This window comes from Triticum dicoccoides, chromosome 4A, assembly GCF_002162155.2.
Source record: "Triticum dicoccoides isolate Atlit2015 ecotype Zavitan chromosome 4A, WEW_v2.0, whole genome shotgun sequence".
Lineage (NCBI taxonomy): Eukaryota > Viridiplantae > Streptophyta > Magnoliopsida > Poales > Poaceae > Triticum > Triticum dicoccoides.
In genome coordinates this window covers 463,213,264-463,222,681 of record NC_041386.1, presented here as the reverse complement: position 1 = coordinate 463,222,681, position 9,418 = coordinate 463,213,264, and the positions used below count along the sequence as shown (strand labels likewise).

Below are 9,418 nucleotides of genomic sequence, written 5' to 3'. Positions count from 1 at the left end.
AAAACTTTTTGCGTTAGGCCACCTTGCGCAAACGTTTACCACATGAAAACTGTGTGTGATGGACAGCCTTTGCCACACAATTTCTTCTACGGACCGTTTGTGATGCATTCAATAACGCAAACGATAAAATTATCAATATCGTGTGCAACGGCAACGCTATCACAAACGATTTAACGGGAAAAATTGTCTGTGATGTACCTGTGAACGAAAATGTTTTCCTTGGAGCGACTGTGTGGGATGTACATACGAACGGAAATGTTTAGCGGGGACTGACTGTGTGGGATGTACTTGCGACCGGAAACAATTTCGCATGTATAATTGTATTTTTTTAGCTCTATTGTACGCATTTCCGTATTTGAGCGCTCGCCGATCGTACACGACCTCATTTTGCCGAGCGTGTGTGCCAGGAAGGCCTATCCCCGATGGTTTCTGGGTCATGTGGGAAGGACCCCCCCCCCTATCGCCCACACTCACTAGGCGACGGTTTCAAATGCCGCGTGGAAAGGGGATAAAAATTGTTTGTATAGTACCGACGCGTACCAGTGATTTACCTACGTGAGGACGAGTAGGAATTAAGTTTGGGGATGTTTGATACGTCTCCAACGTATCTATAACTTTTTATTGTTCCATGCTATTATATTATCTATTTTAAATGTTTTATATGCATTAATATGCTATTTTATATTATTTTAGAGACTAACTTATTAACCTAGAGCCCAGTGCCAGTTTCTGTTTTTCCTTATTTTTGAATTTTACAGAAAAGGAATATCAAACGCAGTCCAGATGAAATAAAACTTGACGATGATTTTACTTGGACCAGAAGACAAACACGGAGCTTGGAGAGGGGGGGGGGTCAGACGATGGCCGAGGAGGCCACAAGCCTTCTAGGCGTGCCCCTCGGAGCACCTTGAGGGCTTATGGGCCCCTCGGAGGTCTCCTAACCCTAATTCTTGCTCTATAAATTTCCAAATATTCCCAAACCACCAGAAGCGTCCACCAAAATACTTTTTCGCCGCCGCAAGCCTCCGTTCCCGTGAGATCCCATCTTGGGCCTTTTCCGGCACCCTGCCGAAGAGGGATTCGGTCACGGAGGGTCTCTACATCAACCTTGCTGCCCTTACGATGATGCGTGAGTAGTTTACCACATACCTATGGGTCCATAGCTAGTAGCTAGATGGCTTCTTATCTCTCTTTGATCTTCAGTACAATGTTCTCCTTGATGTTCTTGGAGATCTATTCGATGTAATACTTTTTTGCGGTGTGTTTGTTGAGATCCGATGAATTGTGGATTTATAATCATATTATCTATGAATTTTATCTGAGTCTTCTCTGAACTCTTTTATGCATGATTAAAATATCTTTGTATTTCTTTTCAAACTATCGGTTTGGTTTGGCCAACTAGATTGTTTTTTCTTGCAATGAAAGAGATGCTTAGTTTTGGGTTCAATATTGTGGTGTCCTCACCCAGTGACAGAAGGGGTAGCGAGACACGTATTGTATTGTTGCCATCAAGGATAAAAAGATGGAGTTTTCATCATATTGCTTGAGTTTATCCCTCTACATCATGTCATCTTACTTAAAGCGTTGCTCTGTTCTTATGAATTTAATACTCTAGATGCATGCTGGATAGCGGTCGATGTGTGGAGTAATGGTAGTAGATGCAAAATCGTTTCGGTCTACTTGTCACGGACGTGATGCCTATATTCATGATCATTGTCTTAGATATCGTCACAACTTTGCGTTTTTCTATCAATTGCTCAATAGTAATTTGTTCACCCACCATATACTATCTTCAAGAGAGAAGCCTCTAGTGAAACCCCCAAGTCTATTTTCCATCATATATTTTCATATCTATAAACCAAAAAACTCAAAAAATATTTTGTTGCAATTTAGTTGTTTTAGTTTATGTTTTAGTAATCTTTTATACCTATCTCTATTAGATCTCATTCTTGTTCGAGACTGTGAAGGGATTGACGACCCCTTTTTGGCGTTGAGTGTAAGTATTTGTTAGTTTGTGCAGGTGCATGGAGACTTGCTTATGCCTCCTACTGGATTGATACCTTGGTTCTTAACTGAGGGAAATACTTATCTCTACTCTGCTGCATCATCCTTTCCTCTTCAAGGAAAAAATCAACGCAAGCTCAAGAAGTATCACTAGTCACCAATTTTGCAGCAGTTCTATCATGTCCTTCTCATGTTGATCATCTCGTCGACGGCGGCTCAGTCCTAATGCTTTCCTCCACATCCATCTCCGCGCCTTCGGTCCATCCCTCTCCTCTCCGTTGTCACTTCCTAACCGAGAGGTCCTATTGGACGCCCGCGAGCGGCAAACAGAAGAGCCTTCGTTGAAGAGCGCGCAAAACGGGGCCGCCCCATTTGCAGGCGCTGAATGTAAAAACTCGCGAGAATTAAGCAGGGGTCTGGACTCGAACCCCCGACCACACGCCACGAACTACAGTTGGCAACCGGTCGAGCTAGCCACTCTGCTTAGCAAAAACGCAGCGCAAATGTTTAAGTAATAGCAACAGAGGCGGACCCCTCGCGTGAACAAATTTCTTTAAAAATATGGTTTTTTTTTCAAAATTGAAACAACTTCTAAAACACAAACAATTTTGAAAAAATGTGAAAAAAATGAAAAAATGAACATTTTTTATATAGTCTAAACAATTTTTTAATGTACATTCAACATTTATGTGATATACGCCGAACAATTTGTAAGAACACACTGAACAATCTCTTAATATACGATGAACAAGTTTTCAAAATACACAATGAAAATTTTGTAGTATACGTTGAACTATCTCTTAATATACGATGAACAAGTTTTCAAAATACACAATGAACATTTTGTAGTATACATTGAACAATCTCTTAATATACGATGAACAAGTTTTCAAAATACGCAATGAACATTTTGTAGTATACGATGAACAATCTCTTAATATATGATGAACAAGTTTAAATACAAGGTGAATAATTTTTTAATATACGGTGAACATTTTTTAATACGCGATGGACCTTTTATATACTACAAAATAAAAAACAGAGAAAAGAAACAGCAAAAAGAAAAGAAAAGAAAAGAAAGAAATAAGCAGAGAAAAAGAAAAAATGAAATAAAAAAGAGAACAAACCTGGTTTAAAAAGGAAAAACTAATGCAGGAACCTTCCAGAAGATTCCCAAAACCGGAACCGTTTCCCAAAGATAACGCAACGAAGAAACAGGAGGGAAGCAAATCTTGGGGAACCTTCCAGAAGATTCCCAAAACCGGAACCGTTTCCCAAAGATAACGCAACGAAGAAACAGGAGGGAAGCAAATCTTGGGTCGGCCCAAGTGGAAGCGACAGATTCTCGCTCTCAGCGAAGCCGCGAAGATTTGACACTAACAAGCCTCATAGGGTGCTCTGCAGCGTCGATTAGGAGATGCGGCGCTCGCTACAGCGCGGGGTGGCCCCCCCACGAACGGGCACCGCACAAAAAAGCGTGAAACCCTATCATGAAAATAGCGCCACTGCGGGGAATCGAACTCACGACCCACACAACGTACTGCGTTCGGCTAACCACTCGGACATGCGGATAGAAGTGATTAATTGCAACACAAAATGTTTAAAAACTATTAAAGCCGATGTTACATGATTTCCTTTAAAAAAACTGAAATATCACATATTTCGAAAAAAGTTTATGAACATGCAAAAATACTTTGCCCTATTCAATAGAAGTTCAATAACAACAACAACAACAGAGTCTTTAGTCCCAAACAAGTTGGGGTAGGCTAGAGGTGAAATTCATAAGATCTCGTAACCAACTCATGGCTCTGGCACATGGATAGCAAGCTTCCATGCACCCCTGTCCATAGCTTTGGTGATACTCCAATCCTTTAGGTCTCTCTTAACGGACTCCTCCCATATCAAATTCGGTCTACCCCGCCCTCTCTTGACATTCTCCGCATGCTTTAGCCGTCCGCTATGCATTGGAGCTTCTGGAGGCCTGCACTGAATATGCCCAAACCATCTCAGACAATGTTGGACAAGCTTCTCCTCAATTGGTGCTACCCCAACTCTATCTCGTGTATCATCATTTCAGACTCGATCCTTCCTCGTGTGGCCACACATCCATCTCAACATACGCATCTCCGCCACACCTAACTGTTGAACATGTCGCCTTTTAGTCGGCCAACACTCCGCGCCATACAACATTGCGGGTCGAACCGCCGTCCTGTAGAACTTGCCTTTTAGCTTTTATGGCACTCTCTTGTCATAGAGAATGCCAGAAGCTTGGCGCCACTTCAACCATCCAGCTTTGATTCGAATTCAATAGAAGTTCAATGATTCTGAAAAAAGTTCATCAATAATGAAAAAATAGTTCACCAAAAATTTGAAAAAGTTCATTGAATATAAACGTAAACTTTTGGTTCTTTGAAAAAAAGTTCATTAATTTTGAAAAAAGTTCATTGAATTTGAAAACTAGTTCATCTAATTTTAAAAAAGTCAATGATTTTGAAAAAAAATTCATCAAAATTGAAAAAATGTTCATCGGTTTTCAAAAAAGTTCACCGAATTTGAAATTTTTTTCACCAATTTGGGAAAAAGTGCACAAATTTGAAAAAAGTTCATCAAATTTCAAAAAAAAATTAACATATTTACAAACAATTCAATGAATCAGGATGAAAAAGAAAATAGAAAACGGAAAAGGAAAAAAGGAAAACGAAAAATGAAAAAAATAAAAAATAAAAAGGGAGGAAACTGGCTAAGCGGGAGAATATATAACAAATAAAAGAGAAAGTTCTCATTGTACAGATCCCGCTATGATGGCGCAGAGGTTACTCCAACAAAAACTTCATCAGAGACGCGCGTGTTCGAATCACCACAAGAGCGTGTCAATCTTTTTGCGGAATTAAAACACAGAGAAGAAATTGGGCCGGCCCATCGCGGGAGTGCTGCAGGCGCCGGTTTGCGAAAAGAACTAAAACCGGCGCATGTGGCGTTAAATAGGAAATGCCAGCCTTATATAGGATTCACCTTCCTAACCGGGCCAGGCTTAGGTGCCTGTGGGCATGCTCATTTGCTCACTCTATATTCCGCGCATTACAAGAGAAAAAAGGATTTGCCGTAAAGAAGGCCTAGCACAATTTTTCTTCGTTATCATCCTTCTCTGATATTTCCGGGAGCAACTAGTTAACGAGCGCTCCTTCGGGAGTCTCGTAACGATCAGCGTCACTTGACGCTCTCAGCCATTCGCCACGTGTCGCGTTCTGGACGCTCCCTCCGGATTTTATTTTTTTATTTCTTCGCACACGTTTTCGGCTTTTTAAACGGGTTTTTTTCAACGTTTTGATTTTCCCACGGTCTTCTTTAGCTTTTGATCAAAAAAATTCAGAAATTTTTTTTCGCGAAAAAATACGTTTTCTGAGAGGCACGGTTGTGCTTTAGCGAGAGTCACGGCCGTGTCTTTCGGAAGCGAAAAAAAAACGTGTTGTCTGTATTTTTTCTTTCGCGAGAGTCACGGTTTTGCTTCATCGAGAGGCACAGTTGTGCTTTCGCGAGAGTCACGGCCGTGCCTCTAGGAAAGGGAAAAACAAAACGTGTTTTCTGTTTTTTTTTCTTTCACAAGAGTCACGAAAAACCCAAACCGGGAGCATGGGTTTTTTCCTTTCCGAAAAGGCACGCCGTGCCTCTCACGAAATCACAACCATGCCTCCCGCGGGAAATAAAACCGTGACTCTCGCGAAAAAAAGAAGAAGAGAAAACACGTTTTTTTCCCGTTTCCGAGGAGGCACGGCCGTGACTCTCGTGAAAGCACAACCGTGACTCTTTCGGAAGTAAAACCGTAGCTCCCGCGAAAGAAAAAAATAGAAAACACATTTTTTCCCTTTCCGAGAGGCACAACCATGCTTCTCCCGAAAGCAAAATCGTGACTCTCGCGAAAGAAAAAAAAATAAAAAACGCGTTTTTTTCGTTTCCGAGAGGCACGACCGTGACTCTCGCGAAATCACACCCGTGCCTCTCGCGTAAGCAAAACCGTGACTCTCATGAAAGAAAAGAAAAAGAAAACGCATTTTTTCGCGCAAAATATTTTTTTCCTAAATTTTTTTTGATTGAAAAGCTAAGGAAGACTAGTGAAAAACCAAAAAGTAAAAAAAAAAACGTTGAAAAAGCCGAAAACGCGTGCAGAAAAATAAAAATAAAATAAAATCCAGAGAGAGTTTCCAGAGCGCAACACGTGACGAATGACTGAAAGCGCGTCAAGTGACGCTGATCATTGCGAGACTCGCGAAAAAACGCTAGTTAACTACTCCCTCCGTTCCTAAATACTTGTCTTTCTAGACATTTCAAATGACTACTATATACGGATGTATGTAGACATATTTTAGAGTGTAGATTCACTCATTTTGCTCCGTATGTAGTCATTTGTTGAAATGCCTAGAAAGACAAGTATTTAGGAACGGAGGGAGTAGTTGCTTTGGTATCATCCTTCTCTGGTGAGACAGGCTCGGATTTGTTATGAATTCATAGGCGGGCCCAGTACGTATCCGTGCCGTTTCCGTGGTCCTCAATCGACCTCTCCTTGTAGGCTTTCGTGCCGGTTCCGTGGCCCTCAATCTACCAAACCAAACGTGCGCATATAAGGGACCGGTCGCACCACACTACTCGCTGCGCCCGCTCTGTCCCGCCGTCTCCGTCTCCGGCCACCCAAGCCCTTCCTTCTCGCCGGAGAGAGAGAGAGAGAGAGAGAGAGAGAGAGGGAGGGAGGGAGGGAGGGAGGGAGGGGGAGGGAGAGGGAGAGGGAGAGAGTTCGTGCCAAGAATCCATGGCGACTGCGGGCCTGCTGCGGAGGGAGAAGGAGCAGTTCGGCTCTTCCCCCTTCACTGGACAGACGACGATCGAAAGCAAGATCCAGGCCCTGGAAGACCACATTGGCGCCACCAAGGTACGTACATGGTTTGTTAAGTTAACAATGTCAAAACTCGATGGCGCGTGAACGTAATTGGAGCAAAAGTAACAACTCGATGGAGTTAACACTCATGTAGTATTTACATACAGTTGCAGTTGATTGATTCGTGTGCGTCAGGAATATGCTGCTTATTAACAAATGCCAAAACGCACCGTATATGAATAATGTGCAGGTTAGCAACAGGAGATCGTGCCGGTGGCTCAACGACCGGCTGCTGCTGGAGCTGGTCCCCCGTCTTGGCGCCGACGAGATCAAAGGCCTCTTCGCTCCGCCACCATGGGGTAATCCATCAGTCAGTCAAACAAATAAATTCTGGTCCATAGCCGACCTCACAGCTCAATTCTAATACTATGTATATTCTGATCGATCATGTGCATGCGCATGCGCGCTTGTTATGTAGGTGAGGAGCTGCCCCTGTCTGCATTCTGCATGACAAGTTCTGCTGCTGCATGGGATGTCTTCAGGACCATCGACATGGATGTTCAGGTATGCCGCCATATACTGGAGTAGAATACAGTATATACCAGGCCCAGATGCATGGATGCAGAGATAAATTATAGTACTAAGATGTGTGTCTTATCTTCATGGGTCATTTACAGTTGACAAATTTTAATGGTGTCTAGGCAAACTTGTTGCAATTTCACATGAGACAATCATGCGCGGATCGGAAGAACAGTCGTCTGGACGAAGACGAGGAGATTGCGCTGAACGCTTGGCACCGTATCGGTCGCCAGACAAGAGAAGTTATCAAGAGGAACTTCCTGCCTGACCTGCTTCGGATGTACGAAGTATGTGTACCGTCTTGTGTCTTCTACTGAACCTATGTTTTCTGTTTTCTCAACCAAATATATAGTACGTACAATGCATTTTCAGCTCTGTGTGTGACCATGCTTAGGAAGATAGTAGTACAACACATGTAGCTAGTGTCCTTTGAAAACTCTGAAATCTTTCAGCAATGTCACCCAAAGTAACTGCAGTAGTTACCCAATTGGAGTAAATTACAGTAGTTATCCAACTGGAAGCCATGTGCGGATGTGCGCATGTCTATATGAAAAAACTGGAAGCCATGTGCATATTTCAGTGTCAGTGTTGATTCCATGGTTGTTTAGTATAGTTTTTTTTTGCGGGGAGGTTAACAGTAAAGTGTCTCGGATTCAATTTGGCAGGAACGAGTGAGGGCCTTCATCCAAGACACGAGGGACTTGCTTGCACTCGATGTCCAGGACCCATTCCAGAGGCTGCTCCTACACGGCGTGTGCGAGGTAACTAAAAACATCTGACGAAAGCCGTGTAAAATTCAAGACTTCATAATTTGGACAGTCGCCACTTCATAATTTGGAGTACTACGTAGCGTCGATTGATTTTGAAGGCTAGCCTACTTGTATCAATCATCAATCTAAAATAAGAAGTTAATTTGTGTGCCTGCAGTTCTACAATGTGGCAGGAGCAGCACCGTGAGAGAGTACGGCGAGGACAGGCTGTGGAAGACGACGACGATCAGGAAGAAACCAGGCACGGGCGATCCACCCAGTATCACGTTGGTTGACTTCCTGACAAGGAAGAAGAATGGGTGCCACTGAAATTTCATTTTGTGCCACTAGCTAGCACCTTCCTTCCTTTGAGATCAGGCACGGGCGCTCCATCCAGGAAGAAGTGGTTGTGCTTGATTTGTACTGGTATGCTAGCTAGCCATCTATACTCCTTAATTTGAAGTGCTACTTAATCACTGGAGTAGTAGCTTATTTGATGATTACTACAGTATATGACACTACTAGCTGTACTATGATTGTCGGTCTTTGTCGTTTCATACATGGATGGATCTGGGTTGTAGTACTACGCACACTAGCTGCTACACGACCGCGCTGCTGGCAACAGTGTTTACATCAGTGATTAAGTAAATGGTCTGCGTACACATGGCGTACTGCCAACGTACTACTGTACGTGCTTGCTGTTTTCTGTTTTTGAGGTCAGTGTACGAGTCCCGAATAAAAAGATCAGTGTACGCGTATGAGGCCCGCGTATCCTCGGAAGGCCCTTTTGAGAGGCTGTAAGAGGAGAGACTGGACCAGCTGGGCTCTCGAGTGTAAACGTAGATGACGGAGGCCGATGTAAAGAAGAAAATTTCTCAAAAAAAATGTAAAAAAGAAAAGATAGGCCAGAAAGGCCGAGAGTTGGAGTGTTTACAATAAACTACCACTTTAGGCCTTGTTTGGCACAATGGGTTTTCAAACCCCCAAAAGGGCTGGGGATTATTAGGGATTTGGTGAATCCCTCCCTTGCACCAAATCCCCTGAAATCCCCGCTCTTCCCCAACCTCTTCCAGCCCGAATCCTCTTTCTCTAAAATTTACTTGTTTGGTCACAACCATGATGGGGAGAGAAGAAACCCTAGGGAAGGGTACGAGAGGGGAGGGGAGGTGGGGGTGATGGCATACCCTAGAAGCCTTTTGGCGGTTCGGTCTCCTTGTGG

General features: G+C 43.2%; 1 pseudogene; it reads left to right on the top strand.

The window, feature by feature from the left end:
- The first annotated feature begins 6,787 nt into the window (after nt 1-6,787).
- Nucleotides 6,788-8,766, top strand: LOC119288970 (annotated as a pseudogene).
- Nucleotides 8,767-9,418: the final 652 nt, after the last annotated feature.